Genomic DNA, 19689 nt, shown 5'->3' with positions numbered 1-19689 from the left:
GGGTCTATAGTCCTGTTGGTTCATAAGAACCTCAAATCCAGTTGGATGTTTGCATCTGGCTAATCCTATGTGTATATGCATCTCCAGACAGTAGGGTGCTGGGTGAACATGATTACTGGGATCGATAGTGTGAAAGAGCTGAAGTAACATTCGTCAGTGACACATCTCTAACTTTGTCCATGCCGAAACACTGACTGTCTTCTCTCCAGAGATGCTGATTGATCTTCTTGAATATTTCCAGCATGTTCTGTCTTTATTTCAGCAACAGGACTGCTGGCTGAATAGAATTCCGGAAAGTATTTTTTAACATTTGACACTTCTCTAGATCAGATTGTAGGAGAGCATTGTCATGACCTCAGTGCACTGACAATGCTAAAATTAACTAAGTCACATTTTCATAGGCTAACTACGGAATTGTCACCCAAGGAAGTGTTTAAAGATAGGGAGCGAATGTATGAATACGATTCTCCTACAACCTGAAGAACAGCAGTACCAAGTGTAAAAGTGCCCAAAGTGGAAGGGCTATATTATCAATAGAATTGGTTATACTGGAGTTGTCATCACATGCTCAGGTTAACTGAACTCCATCACCATATCCCACACAGAAATTCTCTCAGACTTTCCCATGCAAATCACCAGGTCTCGTGTAAAACAAAATTAGCTTAATAAAACAGGTCAATAAATAAATTAGTCATAACTCGTTATAATGGCTTGATTTTCAAAAAGGAATCCTGAAAGCAAAGTCCGTTCTTTTAAGGGGTGGGGGAGGGGGAGAATTGTACGAGTTTGGAAGTCCTATCTGACTGCAAGGCTTAAGAAAACACAGCAGCTTGCTGGCCTCTCAAATTTTAAACACAGGATATTTCAATTGCCCAACTCAAACTATTTCCTGCAATTCTTCTGTCCATAAAAAGAAGAAACACATTGTTATTTTTGTGATCAACATTGAAATAGCTGCATAACAAGAATTCTTAAACTCCCTCGAGGAGTGAGCACCAAAATGTTTACCATACAATTTACAATTTGAACAGAGAAGGGCAGATTCAGTTGATTTAATCAGCGTTGCTTGCCAATCGTTCAACTTGTGTGAAGAAACAAATCTGACATGAGATTTCTTCCCAGTTTCTACATTAGCCAAACTTTTCTTCTTGGCAATTTTCTCCTCTCCTTCTGTAATGTGTTGGCTCCTTCCTGATATGGTTTGATGGCATCTGTTGCCCTATGGTAATTCATTCATGTGGCATTGAACATTGTCCCTTGAAGGGAACCAACAATTTAGCCTCTTTATACCTGCAGGATTTAGGGGAATGGTTACCCCCACACTTATAACATCCTGCTTCAATCTTTGCCACTCGATTTCCTCTTGTTTTATTTGTGGCTGAATTTGTTTCACCACAACATCTTTAATTCAGCACCACTGCTGACTGAAGGTTCTCGCCCGAACTGGTGAATGGTGCCATTTTTCACACTTTGTAACTCTTTTCAGCGCTCTACATTGCCAGCGCTATCTCTAATTCTCACTTACAATTTATATCTGCTTCTTCTATTAACTGGCATTGAATAGCCTCATTATTCACCCCGCAGACTAACCTGTCCTACAGCACATCATCCAAAGTGATTCCAAAGTCACAGTGCTCCGAGATTTGCTTCAGCCTAGTGATACAAGTTGCAATAGTTTCCCCTGGGGCTTTTCTCCTTCAATTAAACTCAAATCTCTGCAACATGACTGATGACTTTGAGTGGAAATGTAATGTAATAATCTCACTGAATGGCTTGGAGTTGGGCATACTTGGGGTTGTGAGGCTGTAAATCAAATTGTAAGCCTGGGTCCTATACGCATTCAGGTAAATTGCCTTTCTATTCCCCTCCTCCTCCATTCTACTTGCCTGAATATCATAGACCGAATGTTCTATGTATTGGGCCCACTCCTCCACAGAAGCAAAAAACGATCTATCCGTCCAAAAAGAGACATTTTTGTAATTACTCTTCTTTGCCTCAACTTCAACAGCAACTGAATAATCACAGTTCAAGGCTTGCCGCCTTGCCGCCAATATAATAACCCTTATTCACCAGTTATGGGAAAAACAACAACACGTTTATTTACAGCCAGCTCCTGAGAAGGGTCTGGGACAGAAACCCAAGCTCACTAGTCCCCCATCCTGCTCTCTGATTGGTTTCCTGGGTCAATGACCCTTACTCTGCAGACTGATCTTTAATGGGGCAATCACCACAATGGGTGGTGAAGACGGCATTCGGCATGCTTGGTTTCATTGGTCAGAACATTGAATACAGGAGTTGGGACGTCTTGTTGAAGTTGTACAAGATATTAGTAAGGCTACACTTGGAATACTGTGTACATTTCTGGTTACCCTATTATAGAAAGGATATTATAAAAATAGAAAGAATGCAGAAAAGATTTGCCAGGATGCTACCGGGACTTAATGGTTTGAGTTGTAGGGAGAGGCTGGATAGACTGGGACTTTTTTCCCTGGAGCATAGGAGGCTTAGGGATGATCTTACAGAGGTCTATAAAATAATGAGGGGCATAGATCAGCTAGATAGTCAACATCTTTTCCCAAAGGGTAGGGGAGTCAAAAACTAGAGGGTATAGCTTTAAATTGAGAGGGGAGAGATATAAAAGGGTCCAGAGGGGCAATTGTTTTACTCAGAGGGTGTTATGGTCTGGAACAAGCTGCCAGAGGTAGTAGTAGAAGAAGCAGGTACAATTTTGTCTTTTAAAAAGCATTTAGACAGCAAGTTAAAATGGACACAATTCAGGAGAATAATTTTCGGACTGGCCCCTTTTCTTCTTGTGCACCCTTTTTGGAAAGCAAAGTGACTCTGAAATGGTCTATGTTTTGTTTAATGGTTAATATAGGAATATGGATATTACTGTAAGCAGGCTTGATAATCTAGACTGTGGAGGGTGCTCCTATCCTCAGCTTTTGATTTACATGCTGGTGAATGGAATTGAACGTAACCTTGGCGATTATGCGAGTGATGAGCAGGAATCATGGGCCCATAGAGTGAAAACTGGTGGTGTTGAAGCAGGGAGGTGGAGGTCAGCCATTACCGTGTGTTTCACAGGAGGGGCATCAGAACAGAAGGGGCAGGTCAGAGCATCAGAACAGAGGGGGAGGGTCTGATGAAAAAATCTTAGGGGTATCAGAACTTTGGCTAGAAGACAGTAACATTTTTGTCAACTTAACCTCAGTTCAATACAATCTCTTTGACATTCGAGCCTGCATTGTGCAAAAAACATGATTTAAACAAAAATGATCAAAGAGCAGCAGAACTGTCTCTTATGGAATATAATTAGTCATCTCCCTATACTCTGATACAGAACAAGATCAATATGCATATGTTACTCAGCCTTCATCCTTTAATGCTGGACTCGCGAATGGAGCAAGGCCAATGGGATCATCTACAGACACCGGAGACCACATCATTGGTGAGAGCATATGTGCAACTGTACCTGACACACAACTGGACTGGTGCCATGCATCACTTTGGCCAGCTGCTGTAGCCTCTTCTTGTCTGCTCAGAAATCCTGCGGACCTCTGGGTCTTCTGGCGAGACTCCCATGATCTTATCATAAATTGCAGATAATCCAAAGATTCCATTACTCCCAACACAAGAACAACATAAGAACTAGGAGCAGGAGTAGGCAATTTAGCCCCTTCACTTAACCTTTTTTCCAATCAACCAGTACCAATCCCGCATCCAGGCAATTTTGGAATATTGTAACTAATGGATCCACTATCTCCAACGCTACTTCTGTTAAGAGCCACCATTTAATACAATCGTGGCTGACCTCACCTTGGCCTCAGCTCCACTTTTCTGCCCGTTCACCATAGCCCTTCAAATCCTTACTCATTAATATTCTGTCCACCTCTTTCTTAATTTTAATCAATGTCCCGGCATCCACCAAACTGGGGTAGTGAATTTCACAGACTCACAACCCTTTGAGAAAAGTAATTGCTCCTCATCTGTGTTTTATATTGGTCACCCCTTATCCTAAAACTATGACCTTTTGTTCTAGATTTCTCTACAAGAGGAAATTTCCTCTCCATGTTTACTTTATCAATTCCCCCCTCATCAAGATTGTATTCCTCAAATAGCTCTCCTCTCATTCTTCTAAATTCTAGGCAGGACAGGCCTAAACTGCCCAATCTCACTTTGTAAAACAGAGCACTCACCTCTGGAATCAATTTAAAGAACCTCTTCTGAACCACCTCCAATGCAATTACAGTCCTCCTCAAGTAAGGGGACCAAAACTGTACACAATATTTTAAGTGAGGTCTCACTAATGCTTTGTATAGTATCAGCAACACTTCACTACTTTTATGTTCTATTCCTTTAGCGATAAATGCCAAAATTCTTATTACCTGCATATGAGTTTTCTGAGATTCATGCACCAGGCACAGATTTATTTATTAGTCACAAGTAAGCTTACTTGCACTGCAATGAAGTTACTGTGAAAATCCCCGAGTTGCCACACTCTGGTGTTCATTCAGAGAGGGAGAATTTAGCATGGCCAATGCACCTAACCAGCATGTCTTTCAGACTGTAGAAGGAAAGCGGAGCACCCGGAGGAAACCCAAGCAGACACTGGGAGAATGTGCAAACTCCGCACAGTGACCCAAGCCAGGAATTGGACCCGGGTCCCTGGCGCTGTGAGGCAGCAGTGCTAACCACTGTGCTACCTGAAGTTTTCGCTCCATTTAAATAATTTGCCTTTGAATTTTTTCTCCCAAAATGGATAACCTCACACTTATCCACGATAAACTCCATCTCCCAAATTTTGCTCCATTCACTTAACTTATCCAAATCCATTTGTAAATTTCTTATTTCACTATCACAATTTACTATCCCACCTATTTTAGTGTCATCTGCAAATTTGGCCATAGTACCTACTATTCCTGCATCCAACTCCTTTATATAGATTGTAATTAGTTGGGGCCCAAGGACCAAACCTTGTTACACCCCACTCGTTATATCTTGCCAACCAGAAAAAGACCCATTTATCCCAACTCTCTGTCAACACAATCCTCAATCCAAGCTAATAAATTATCCCTAATCCCATGCGAACTAACCTTGTGTCTTAACCTTTTGTGTGGCATCTTATCAAATGCCTTCTGGAAGTCTGGATATACTACATCTACAGGATCCTTATCATTCACCTTGCTTGTTGCATTTTTGAATAATGAAAGAAAATTAGTCAAATGTCATTTACCCTTCATAAAACCATGCTGACTCTGATGGATTGTATTCTGACTTTCTAAATGTCTTGTTATTACTTCCTGAATGACAGATTCTAACAATTTCCCAATGTCAATTGTTAAACTAATTGGCCTATAGTTTCCTCCATTTGCCTCCCTCCCTTTTTGAATAAAGGCATTATTATTAGCTTTTTTTCAATCAATAGGAACCAATCCCACATGCAGGGAATTTTGGAATATTGTAACCAATGGATCCACTATCTCCAACACTATTTCTGTTAGGACCCGAGAATATAGGCCATCAAGCCCTGGGGACTTGCCTGCCTTGAAACCCAATAGTTTTTCTCAGTACTTTTCCCCCTAGTGATGATAGTTTTAAGTTCTCCTTTTCGATTACCTTTGCATTTTCCGTTAGTATTGGGATGGTATCCCGGTCTTCCTTTGTGAAAACTGAGGCAAAATATTGATTTAGTGTCTCAACCAGGTCTGCGTTCCCCACTACTAACTCCCCAGCCTCATCTTCCAAAGGACCAACATTCACTTCAGCTACTCCCTTCCTCTTTATATACTTATGGGACCTTTTGCTGTCCGTTTATATATTTTGTGCTAATTTTCTTTCATAATTTACCTTTGCCTTTTTATTTCTTTTTTAGAGACCCTCTATTGATCTTTAAAAGCTTCCCAAACTTCCAGTGTGCCACTGGCCTTTGCAATACGATATGCCTTAGATTTGTCCAGACTGCAAGAAATTGCAAAGGGTTGTGAACGAAGACCAATCCATCACTCAAACCAGCCTCCCATCCATTGACTCGGTCTACACTTCCTGCTGCCTCAGAAAAGCAGCCAGCATAATCTAGGACCCCATGCATCCCGGACATACTCTTTTCCACCTTCTTCCTTCAGGAAAAAGTTACAAAAGTCTGAGATAACGTACCAACCGACTCAAGAACAGCTTCTTCCCTTCTGCCATCAGACTTTTGAATGGACCCACCTCGAATTTAGTTGATCTTTCTCTACACCCTAGTCATGACTGTAACACTACGTTCTGCACCCTCTCCTTTCCTTTGTTATGTATGGCATGCTTTGTCTGTATAGTGTGCAAGAAACATTACTCTTCACTGTATACTAATAATTTGACAATAATAAATTAAATCAAATCACATTGTTATCCTTAATTTCCTTGCTTAGCCATGGAAGTCATTCCCCAATCTGCTTTGCGATATATTTTAATTGGGAGGACTTGAATAGCTCCTTAAATATGCCACTGTTCATCAAATGTCCTACCTTTCATTCTACTTGCCCAGTCCACTAGGGCCAAATCGGTCTTTATGCTTTTGTGAATGCTTTGTTTAAACCCAGAATACTAGTGTGGGACTCCAGTTCCTCATCCAGAAACTGAGGTTGAAATTCAGTAGTAACATGAATCTAAAAGACACAAAAGAGCAGCTTGTGGCACTGGTGGATTTAGAACTTACCACAGGAAGAGGCAAGTACTGAAAGCATGAGGTTTCTGAGGTGGGCTTGGTTGGAAAGGCTGCAAATAGCAGCTCCAGAAATTTCACTTTTGACACTTTGGTTCAGATTCCTGGAACTTGGAGCCGAATAGCGGATGCATTAGTGGTTATTTATCAAAATTCGTTGGATTCTGGGGTAGTGCCGGCGGATTGGAAAACGGCTAATGTTACGCCGCTGTTTAAAAAAGGAAATAGACAAAAGGCAGGTAACTACAGGCTGGTTAGCTTAACGTCTGTAGTTGGGAAAATGCTGGAATCCATCATTAAAGAAGAAATAGCAGGCCATCTGGATAAGAATGGTTCGATTAAGCAGACGCAGCATGGATTCATGGAGGGGAAAGTCGTGCTTGATGAACTTGTTGGATTTTTATGAAGATGTGACTAGTGCGGTTGACAGAGGGGAACCGGTGTTTGCGGTGTTTTTGGATTTCCAAAAGGTGTTTGATAAGGTGCCTCACAAAAGGTTGCTGAAGAAGATTGGGTCACACGGAGTTGGGGGTAGGGTGTTAGCGTGGATTGGGGATTGGCTATCCGACAGGAAGCAGAGAGTCAGAATAAATGGGTGCTTTTCTGGTTGGCAGATGGTAACTAGTGGCGTGCCGGAGGGATCGGTACTGGGGCCTCAAATATTCACCATTTATATAGACGATCTGGAGGAGGGGACTGAGTGTAGGGTAACAAAGTTTGCAGACGACACAAAGATAAGTGGAAAAGTGAATCGTGTGGAGGGCGTAGAAGGTCTGCAGAGAAATTTGGACAGGCTGAGTGAGTGGGCGAGGATCTGGCAGATGGAGTATAACGTTGACAAATGCGAGGTTATTCTCTTTGGAGGAAATAATAGCAAATTGGATTATCGAAATGGAAAAAAATTACAACATGCTACTGTGCAAAGGGACCTGGGGGTCCTTGTGCATGAGACGCAAAAACCCAGTCTGCAGGTGCAACAGGTGATCAAGAAGGCAAATGGGATGTTGGCCTATATCGCAAGGGGGATAGAATATAAAAGCAGAGATGTCTTGCTGCATCTGTACAGGGCATTGGTGAGGCCACAGCTGGAATACTGTGTGCAGTATTGGTCCCCTTATTTGCAGAAGGATATATTGGCCTTGGAGGGAGTGCAGAGAAGGTTCACCAGGTTGATACCAGAGATGAGGGGTGTTGATTATGAGGAGAGACTAAGCAGATTGGATTTGTACTCGTTGGAATTTAGAAGGCTGAGGGGGGATCTTATAGAGACCTATAAGATAATGAAGGGGCTGGATAGGGTAGAGGTGGAGAGATTCTTTCCGCTTAGAAAGGAAGCTGGAACTAGAGGGCACAGCCTCAAAATAAAGGGGGGTCAGTTTAGGACAGAGTTGAGGAGGAACTTCTTCTCTCAGAGGGTGGTGAATCTCTGGAATTCTCTGCCCACTGAAGTGGTGGAGGGTACCTCGTTGAATATGTTTAAATCACGGATAGATGGATTCCTGATCGGTAAGGGAATTAGGGGTTATAGGGATCAGGTGGGTAAGTGGAACTGATCCACTTCAGATCAGCCATGATCTTATTGAATGGCGGGGCAGGCTCGAGGGGCTAGATGGCCTACTCCTGCTCCTATTTCTTATGTTCTTATGTTCTTAATGAAATTCTACACTTCAAACTTTTGCCTAGAAGGATTATGATACTAAGATACTGAATGTAAATTTAGCTGGAAGGATTTCAACACAATTTTAGTAAATCTAGCCACAGGTACATTACTCTGCAAACTTAAATATTTCAGTACACCAGCTATATCCCAACCTGCAGTGCAATCTACATTAACACGACAGACAAGGATCATTATCATGTCACTCCCCATTTCTTTCCAATGACAGTTAAAATATAGATAATATGGGATCACAAGAATTGAGGCCATTCTTAGTTAACTATTTTAACTAAATCACATTTATTTTTATGAAACTTCTGAAGCAATGACAGCAAGTTAATATCATGGAATCAAAATCTGAGAACAGATTTCTGATGGAAAGGGATAGCCAAACATCAAACTATTCTTTTTCCTAATTCTTCTAGAGGATTACCCCTGGGGGGTTGCCATTGATCAGTAACTTATCCACACTAGCCATAAATACTGTGACTACAAGAGCAGTTCAGAGGCCGGGGATTCTGCAGAGAGTAACTCACCTCATGATTCCAAAGGCCTGTCCACCATCTATTTGGCATAAGCCAGCATCCCAATGGAATGCACTCCACTTGCCTGGATGTGTGCAGTACCAACAACACTCAAGAAGAAGCTCTACACCATCCCAGACAAAGCAGGCTATTTGATCAGCACCTCAAACCTTCATACTCTCCACCAATGCATAGTGGCAGCAATGTGTACCATTTACAAGATGCATTTCAGCAACTTGTCAAGCTTTCAACAGCATGTTTCAAGCCTGCGACCTCTATTGCTTAGACAGACAGGTGCACTGAGACTTGGGAACACCATCATCTAAAAGTTCCCCTCCAAGCCACACACAATCCTGTCTTCGAACTATATCACTGTTCCTTCATTGTCCCATTAAAATCCTGGAACTCTTTTCCTAACAGCACTGCGTGTGTACCTACACCACACAGACTGCAGTGGTTCAAGAAGGCAGCTCATCACCAGTTTCCCAAGGGAAATTAGGGATGAGCCATAAACGCTGGCCTTGCAAGTGATGCTTAATCATAGAATCCATACATTGCAGAAGGAGGCCTTTCAGCCCATCTAGTGTGCACCGACAACAATCCCACTCAGGCTCTATCTCTGTAACCCCATGTACCTACCCTGCATCCCTCTGACACTTAGGGCAATTTAGCACGGCCAACCAGTCTAACCCACACATCTTTCTTTCCATGAATTAATAAAAAGAAAAAAATACTGTTTATTTTAAATATTTCTTAATAATGTGAAAAGCTGCTCCTGAAAGTAAAACATGGATAAAAGTTTAACATGGTTATCAGACACTTGCTGGTTTACTTTTCTTCATTCTTGGGATGTTAGCATCAGTGACTAGACAAGGATTTACTGCCGTGCTAAATTGCCCTGAGAAAGTGGTGGTGGATGCCTGAGCAGCTGAATACAATTTACTGGCTTTCTAGGTTACTTTGGAGTTTAGTTAAGCATCAGCCACACTGTTGAGAGTCTGGGGTCATGTATCATCCAAACCAGATAAGAATAGTAAGTTTTCTACTCTAAAAGGACATTAGTGAACAATTTGGGGTTTTATGATTATCCAGCAGGTTCATGGTCAACTTGTTCCAATGCTAGTTTTTGCTTTTCTTTAATACAAAGGCTAACTTAGTTGAACAAAATGAGTTACCATATTCCATTATAATGAGAGAAAATGTTATTTTAATCGAATGCATCACCTATTATCGCCAACAGTAATTTCTGGCTATACGGTTCTTTTGGCTCTTGTGAAAAGATCCAAAGAGCAGAACAGGCCAAAAATTACTGTGCTTTGAACTGAAAGTATGATTACTGCAAACTGCAATCATTAATGAAAAAATTAAAATGCACCAAAACATGTTTTGCAGGATGAATGAGCTGAACATTGTGCTCTCAGGGACCTGTCCTGACTGCCTTTAAGTCTGGTGCTTATAATCTTTTATACCCTTAATATTATTGCTACTCTTCACGTTTCCCTGTGATTTTTGACGGCTCTAACTCTGCTTATTTGCCTGCCCCATTTGCCCACATCAGTCAATGCATTTGAAAGTAATTCACTGTACAAGATGTGCTTGATACATTTCTGTAAGATGCAATAGGATACCACATAAATGCAAAAGCCAATATACTAAAACAGAAAAAGAGTAACCACACTCAAGACAATAGAATTTAATGTTGTGCAGCTTTCTTGTGTGATACACTTAACTTATTGTTTAAAATTGATCCTGACATTAACGCCACCAGTGATATGCTTGTAACCACAGGTATTTCACTCTATTACTGTGTGGTCAAAAAAAAAGTACCCCCCTCAAGATACAGCACAAATTTAATAGTACAGATTAACTAACTGTATTACTAGATGTTTTCCACAATTCAGGAAATAGTTCAAAAAATGTCCACCATTTTACTGACATCCTAATGATAACATTTGGTTCAACTCAAATTACTTCAGATAAATAATGTCATAAATGCTGCTTCAACAGCTTCTCATTTGCATGAAAAGTAATGGGCTAGAATTTTTAAACAAACATATTTAAAACATTCATTTCAAAAATAAATCTGAGCAACTAACTTTCAAATGACAACTCAAATGGTGCTTTATGTCACTGCCTGCTCTTGCATTTAACACTCACCACGAGAATTCTCTGCCCTTGCCCTGCTTTCAGTGGTCCTGCAGCAGATTTCCACCAGAGTCCAGCCTGCTCCTCGATGCTGGAGGCTGCTTTTCAATGCCTGTCCTGTAACTCACTCGCACATTCTGTCAAACCCTGCATGTCGTTATTTCTTGCACAGCAGTTTCATGAAAATCGGTGCCCTCATGGCTACTATATTCGACTGGTGAGATTTCCAACAAGCGACATATGACTCAACAGCACGAAATAGAGGAGAGCTGATCAGCCGCTGACCATGAGCAGAAATATTAAAACAGCAAAATACTGCAGGAACAATCAGACTATGCGACTCTGGACTTTTGATTTGGACAACATAGGGCAGTAAACGGAAAACTTACAGAACAATCATTTTTTTTTGCAAGCTTGTTATAGCCAATCATTGTGAATACAACAAAAGAGTTTCCCTCGCTCCATTTTAAATCGAGTTCATTTCACCCTTTCATCACACTCCGTTCCAAATCAGATAATGATTGTTTTACAGCCCCTTTTTTAAAAAAAAACAATTACAATACAGGAACTGAGATAGAAACGGCAAGGAAACAATGCCCGGAAAAGATGTTTAAAAAAAACAGCGTGAAAAATTTTGTAAACGCAAACCCTTCCTGTCGCCCAGAAAAATGCAAGAAATGAAGAGAACTGCTGTCATCGCAGCCATAAGGAACTGAAGCTCGAGTTCCATTAGGTTGTGGCCCCAGGCCAATAGTGCTAAACCTGGATCTGGAGAAATGAACATTAAAAAAAAGCCAAAATATTCAAAAACAATGTTTGCCTCCAGTCTAGCTCTGCAATCTCTCCTACTCTTGCTGATTGATTACTCAACTTGCGCTGTGAAGTGGCAAGTAACATTTGCACCAGCTGTGACCAATTCCAACAAGAGAAAATCAAATCATCTGCCCTCAAAATTCAGCAGCATTGCCATCATTAAATTTGAAAGCCCAACAACGCCTCTACTTTCTCAGAAAGCTAAAGAAATTTGGCATTCCATTATGACTCTCACCAACTTTTACAGATGCGCCATAGAACGCATTCTTTCTGGCTGTATTACACCTTGGTATGGCTCCTGCTCTGTCCAAGACTGCAAGAAACGACAAAGGGTCGTGAACAAAGCCCAGTCCATCACTCAAACCAGCCTTCCATCCATTGATACTGTCTACACTTCCCGCTGCCTCGGAAAAGCAGCCAGTATAATCAAGGACCCCAAACACCCCGGACAAACTATCTTTCACCTTCTTCAATCGAGAAAAAGGTACAAAAGTCTTGAGGTCATGTACCAACCGACTTAAGAATGGCTCCTTTCCTGCTGCCATCAGACTTTTGAATGGACCTACATCGCATTAAGTTGATCTTTCTCTACATCCTAGCTATGATTGTAACACTACATTCTGCACTATGATTGTAACACTACATTCTACATCCTTTCCTTTTCAATGAACAGTATGCTTTGTCTGTATAATGCACAAGAAACAATACTTTTCACTGTATACTAATACATGTCACAATAATAAATCAAATCAAATAAATTCCCATTCCCAAAATCCTGGAGGTTACTATTGGCCAGAAACTGAACTGGACCAGTCACATTTGGCTAAGAGAAAGTCAGAAGCTGGGAATAGTACAGTAAGTGAACTACTCAAAGTCTGTTCACCATCTACAAGGCACAGGTCAGGAGTGTGCTGTAATACTCTTCTCTTGCCTGAATGAGCGCAGCACCAACAACACAAGCTCAACACCATCCAGGACAAAGCAACCCACTTATTTGACATCCCATCCACCACCTTAAACATTCACCCTCCACCGACGCACAGTGGCAACTTGTCAAGCTTGCTAATGAAGAGGCCTCCACCATGGGTGTGTGGATAATTGGAAACACCTTTTAAAGGTGAGGAATGCAGCAGGACATTACAACTTAACCCACATCATACAGTTGTCAGTTCCTGAAGAAAGATACCTCAAGCGTCATTCTTCACTTCATTGTTCCAATCCTGTGGCCCATTTTGTTTTGTTTTCAAACCCTGTCAACTCTAAAAATGCTCTGGCAGGAATATTCAAACCCAGCTGCAACTAGTGTGGCAGAAAATAAGCCACCATGCAAGACAACATTTGGACATATTGGATGTGAAGAAATACAACAACTTATATTTACTGCTGGCTTGCTTCCTCTTTTTCCACGTTACATGGGCTAGCCACAATGCTGTGTGATCACCCTTCATGTCAATGATCATTTCCTTTTGGATATGGCAAGTTGTTCTACAGTCTGATGCCCTTTCTGATGTCAACCCTCTCCATTTATCCAGGCTGGGGACCTGCACTGATACATGCCTGTATCAGTTACTAAGTTCTTTTATGACCAACAGCTCCTAGAGTAAGGCTCAAACCCTGGACCTGCCTGCTGAGAGGCAGGAGCGCCACAAAATGCACTTCTCTCACTTTAATAACAATTTATATTTAGAGAGCACTTTTACTGAAATAAAATGTCTCAAGCCTGGCTTTACAGAAGCATTTTAATGCAAATTATAAGACCGCGCCATACAAGGTGATATCAGGCCGGGCAACCAAAGGCTTGGTCAAAAAGGTATGTTTTAAAGAGGTGCCTTAAAGGAGTGAAGTATAGACATGGGCAAGGCTTAGGAAGGTTATTTCAGAGCTTAGGGACTAAACAGCTGAAGTGCAGCCACCAATGGTGCAGTGTTTGGAATCAGGAATGCTCTAAAGGTCAGATTTAGAGGAGCTCAGATGGCTCACGGGGTTGTGGGTTCGAGGCTACAGAGGGATTTTTAAAAAAAGAGAATCATAAAGTCAAGGTGCTGTTTGACTGGGAGTCAATCAATGTAGGTCAGTAGTCACAGAGGTGAGAGGTGAACAGGGCTTGGTGCAAATTCATAGAAATCATAGAAATCCTACAGCACAGAAAGAGGCCATTCGGCCCATCGAGTCTGCACTGACCAGGCCCTACCCCCATATCCCTACATATTTACCCACTAATCCCTCTAACCTACGCTAAGGGCAATTTTAGCATGGCCAATCAACCTAACCCGCACATCTTTGGACTGTGGGAGGAAACCCACGCAGACACAAGGAGAATGTGCAAACTCCACACAGTGACCCAAGCCGGGAATCGAACCCAGGTCCCTGGAGCTGTAAAGCAGCAGTGCTAACCACTGCGCTACCGTGCCGCCCCAGAAATTGAGATGTGTGCAGCAGAGTTTACGGAGGGTAAAATGTGGGAGACCAGCCAGGAGTACATTAGAATAGTTGCGTCTAGAGCTAACAAAGGCATGAATGAGTGCTTCAGTACTAGATGAACTGAGACAAGGGTAAAGTTGTAGTGGTGGAAATAGGCAGCCTCAGGTGATGGTGTGAGTCAGATCGGAAACTCATCTCCATTGCAAATATGAAGCCCCATAACACCAGGTTAAAGTCCAACAGGTTTATTTGGAATCACGAACCTTTGGAGCACCGCTCCAAAGGTGAACCCTATAAAGTTGCTAGAAACAATAGCAAACCTGAGGATTGGGAAAAGTTCAGTATTCTGCAAAGGAGGACAAAGAGACTGATTAAAAGGGGGGAAAGAGTGTATGAGAGTAAACTTGCAAGTAACATAAAAACGGACTGTAAAAGCTTCTATAAGTATATAAAAAGAAAAAGATTAGTGAAGACAAATGTGGGTCCCTTATAGTCTGAAACAGCAGAATTTAAAACTGAGAATAAGGAAATGGCAGAGCAATTGAACAGTTTAATTCTGTTTTCATGGAGGAAGACACAAATAACTCCCAAGTTATTTGGAATTAATAAAAAGAAATTAAGGTTCTAGTGAGAAGAAAGGATTGAAGGAAATTATCACTAGATAAATAGTGCTGGAGAAATTAATGGAACTGAAATAGATAAATCCCCTCCAGGGCCTGATAATCTACATTCCAGTGTGCCAAAGGAGGTGGCCATTGAAATAGTGGATGTATTGGTCGTCATCTTCCAAAATGGTCCTGGCAGACTGGAGGGTCGCAAAGCTAACCCAATTATTTAAAAAAGGAGGGAGACATAAAACAGGGAATTATAGACCTGTTAGCCTAATATTAGTGGTACGGTCTATTATAAAGGATATGAAAACAGGACACTTAATATAAACAGGATTAGACAAAAATCAACATGGATTTATGAATGGGAAATTATGTTTGACAAACACATTGGAGTTTTTTGAGGACATAATTGGGAGAATAAATAAAGATGAACCAGTGAATGTGGTGTAGATAAATTTTCAGAAAGCTTTTGATAAAGAGGTTAGTGTGCAAAATTAAAGTGCATGGGATTGGGGATAATTTATTGGCATGGATTGAGAATTGGTTAGCAGACAGAGAGCAGGAATAAATGGCTCTTATTCGAAATGTCAGGTGGTGACTAGTGGGGTCGTGCAGGGTTGAGTGCTTGGACCTAAGCTATCCACAACATACATCAATAATTTGGATGAAGGAACCAAGAGTAATATTTCCAAGTTTGCTGATGACACAAAACTTGGTGGGAAGGCGAGTGATGAGGAGGATACGCAGGGACTTCAAGGAGCTTGAGCAAATACATGGCAGATGCAGTATAATGTGGATGAATGTGAAGCTTCCCACTTCAGATGGTGGAGCAGAATGGCAAAGTATTATTTAAATAGTGATAGATTGGGAAAAGTTGACATACAAAGACACTTGGGTGTCCTAGTACAGCAATCATTGAAAGCAGGTACCGAAAGCAGTTGGGAAGGCAAATGGTATGTTGACCTTCATTTCAAGAGGACTCGAGTACAGGAGCAAGGATGTCTTACTGCAACAGCGCAGGGCCTTGGTGAGACCACACTTGAGTATTGTGTGAAGTTTTGCTCTCCGCATCAAAGAAAGGATATACTTGCCAGAGAAGGAGTGCAGCAAAGGTTCACTGGACTGATTCTTGGGATGGCAGGATTGTGTTACGAGGAGAGATTGGGTTGACTGGGCCTGTATTCATTGGAATTTAGAAGAATGAGGAGGCGGGCGGGGGGGGGGGGGGGGGGGGGGGATCTAATTGAACCATATAAAATTCTGACAGTGCTGTACAGACTGAATGCAAGGATGTTGCTTCCTCTGGCTGAAGGGTCTAGAACAAGGAATCACAGTCTCAGGATAATGGGTAGACCATTTGGGACTGCGATGGAGGGGAACCTTTTTCACTCAGGGGGTAGTGAACCAATGGAATTCTCTACTACAAAGGCTGTGAAGACCAAATCTGAATATATTTAAGGAGCAAAACAGATAGTTTTGTAGGCTGTAAGGATATGGGGAGAATGTTGGAATATCGTGTTGAGATAGAGGATCAACCATGATCATGTTGAATGGCGGAGCAGGCTCAAAGGGCCAAATGGCCTATTTCTGTCCTTATTTTCTATGTTTTTAATCTAAGACTGTCACCAGAAAGAGGGATGTAATCAGTATCTAGAGACAGGGCTTGAAACAGGGATCAAAAGCAATGTCTTCAGTCTGCCTATAGTTAATGGAGGAAATTTTTGTTCATTTAATACTAGATATCAGATAAGTTGTCTGATAAGTTAGCAGAAGAGTACTCGAGAAATATGATGGTGAGATAGAGCTGGGTGTCACCAGTGCACTTGAAAACTGCTCCTGTGCTTTTGGATGATGTTGGCAAAAGGCAAAATGTAGATGAGAAACAGGAATGTGTAAAGGACAGAGACTTGGGGAACACCAGGGGTAATGGGAGCAGGAAGAGAAGCGATTGCAAGTGGTGTTCGGGCTACAATGAGATAAGTACAACTGGAATTAGGTGAGAGCTGTCCCAGCCAGCTGGACAACAGTGGAGAGGTGTTGGAAGAAGAAGATGTGGTCAGCCATGTCAAACACTGCAGAAAGGTCAAGAAGAACATGGAGGGAAAGTTTACCATTGTCACAGACTCAAAGGATGTATTTGTGACTTTGATAAGAACTCTCTCATGATAGTGGCAGGGGCGGAATCCTGATTGGAAGGATTCAAACATGAAGTTCCAGGAAAGATGGGAATGGATTTGGGAGACAACGACACGTTCAAAGAATGGACTTTGTATGAACAATATTAATAAGATATTAGAGGTACAATCTATTTCATAAAGTATTGCAAATCTAAAATACAAATAAATTGTGGTGCTCACCACAAAGTCCATAGTTTGACCCTTGATCTGTTAGCTGTTCTCAGCTGTGGCAACAACTGGAGCACTATCATTGACCCGAGTGACCATGGAGATAAAGAGAGGAAAAAGAAAATCAGCCAGGAACCCAACTCTTCATTTTTATTTAGTGACCCACTGCTGGAAAGAGTGCAAATATAAATTTTAGGCAAGGGAGAATTGGGATCAGCTATGATGCTTTATTAGCCAATTCATGAGGAATGTCAGCAGCTGACAAGAGAACTGCATCATAGGGAAATTACGTTGAATCTTTATAATGCTTGGTTTCGGCTCCCAACTAGATTATGACAGGTTTGGATAAGGTCGACAAAGAAATGCTGATGGTACAAGCATCTGGGGGACAGAGATTTAAGATTCTGGCCACAAGATGTGGGGAACAGAAGATGGAGGAAGAAACTTATTATTCAGCAAGTGAGAACTTGATGCTGGAGGGTGTGCTGAAAGCAGAGATGATCAATGATTTCAAAAAGGAAACTGGACTGGAACTTGAGGGAAATAAATTTGCAGGGCTCCAGGGGGATGGGACTGACTGGATCTCTCCAAGGAGTGATGTCACAGACTAGATGGACCGAATGGCTTCCTTTGAAGACTCAATAATGAGCGAGGGAGTCAGAAAGAAATGGAAGGAAGAAATTACAGCATGGGTATATTTTGTGGCAAAAATAGGTAAAATTAACTCTCAGATGAACTTGGGGGTAGTAAAGATTTATAACAACGTAACTGCAACAAACAAGGTAAATTAAATGCTGAATTCGTTTCAAATCAGTATGGTACAAAGCAAAATACAACATGCTAAAACAGTACATCCTTGTTAGACCACACACTGAGTGTGGCTGGGGGCAGAGTACAGAAGAGCAGTGAGGTTGACCCTGGAGTCAAAGATTCGAGTTAAAAGAAACGACTAGAGAAACTGGGGATAGTCAGCTTGATCATGAGTGATTATCCAGAGTCCCTTCTAAACCACCCCTCCCATCTTGCCTCCAGTTTCCTAAAGGTTTGTGTAAAGCATTACTGAAACATTTCAAACACCCCCTGGCTTCAAAAGGTTCATGTGCTGGAAGCAGTGACAATTCAACATTTTTATTATCATCACTAGTGATGGTAAGCACCAATAGAATGATCAAATTGTATCAGTGGTGAGGTACAGATCAGAGCCAGTTGAACCCAAACAGAAACATTTGAGCAAACCCATTATAACCAACGTATGTATGGTGCCTCTCTGCTAACCCTGAACAGAGCCCCAGGAAGAAACAAGAGAGAGAATTCAGTTTCCTTTCTCTCTCAAGAGTATTGAATCAAATTAAATATAAAACTCAACCAGAATTTGAACAAAGAACATGGAAAATACATTCTTGAACTCTGTCCAACCAGGGGTTTTCCTCAGTACAAAGGCTCAGTAGTTTAGAGACACAGCTGCTTGCTGCAACTCAGAATCTATTTTGCTAACTATTAAACTGAATCCAAATTCCAATGGTCTAACGGCAGACATACATGCCGAGAAGAAAGGACTTGCGCAATTTCCGAGACTTGTTTATGCTGAACATACCCTTCGTTGTTTTAGTTGGAAAAGCAGACCAGTCCAACCCCCTATCTGAAAGTGATCCATCAAATAGCCAGAGAGTTGCATGACACAGCCCAGTTGAATAATGATCCTTCACCCCTAGAACCTGGGATCAAATCACGTCTAGACTAATGGAATGAAAATCTGCCCTCTCTGCATCTCCAAGAATATTAACTGAAATTAAATTGAAACTGTCTTACATCCAGTTACCAATGGGTGAAAGTTCACAGTACAAATTAGCACTGAATGTTTTGTTTAACACAGAGATCACAACAGCCTGGGGGGCACAGTGGCTTGCATTGCTGCTTCACAGCACCAGGGACCCGGGTTCGATCCCCGGCTTGGGTCACTGTCTGTGTGGAGTTTGCACGTTCTTCCCATGTCTGTGTGGGTTTCCTCCGGGCGCTCTGGTTTCCTCCCACATTCTGAAAGACGTGCTGGTTAGGTGCATTGACTCGAACATGCGCCGGACTGTGGCAACTGGGGGAATTTCACAGTAGCTTCATTGCAGTGTTGATGTAAGCCTTACTTGTGACTAATAAATAAACTTTACTACTTTACATTTAACCGAGCAGACCTGAAAAGCTAGAGAGTCAACCTCTTTAGCTGCTTTTATATTCCACAGCATCCATGTTAATGGTACTGCCTCTGGCACATATAGATCCCACAAAGTCAGCTTTAACTGAAATATAAACTTGGCAAATTCCAACGAGTTTAGATTTCAGTTGCAGCCAGCTGCACAATATCAACACAGTGGGAGTCATAGAGCCATTAACACAGGTCTTCATGTATTATAAAGACAGCTTAAATTCAACTGCTGATCTCCTGACTTGTTGGATGGAGATGCATCACCAACTCTTT

At 41.7% G+C, this 19689-nt stretch overlaps 1 protein-coding gene across 3 annotated transcripts in view; it reads right to left on the bottom strand.

The window, feature by feature from the left end:
- Positions 1 to 19689, bottom strand: part of shroom4 (shroom family member 4) — a 125495-nt gene that overhangs the window by 54285 nt on the left and 51521 nt on the right. Inside the window, exon 1 of one of the 3 annotated variants that reach the window (XM_078211510.1) lies at positions 11042 to 11541. The exons of the other annotated variants lie outside the window; for them this stretch is intronic. The gene's annotated coding sequence lies outside the window, so the exon portion shown is untranslated. Of the gene's footprint in view, positions 1 to 11041; positions 11542 to 19689 lie in introns of those variants that run through there. 3 annotated transcript variants of the gene reach the window in all.

Source organism: Mustelus asterias, chromosome 4, assembly GCF_964213995.1.
Source record: "Mustelus asterias chromosome 4, sMusAst1.hap1.1, whole genome shotgun sequence".
In the NCBI taxonomy this organism is placed as follows: domain Eukaryota; kingdom Metazoa; phylum Chordata; class Chondrichthyes; order Carcharhiniformes; family Triakidae; genus Mustelus; species Mustelus asterias.
Note: the sequence above shows the minus strand (reverse complement) of the source record. Positions and strands in the feature narration are given on the sequence as shown.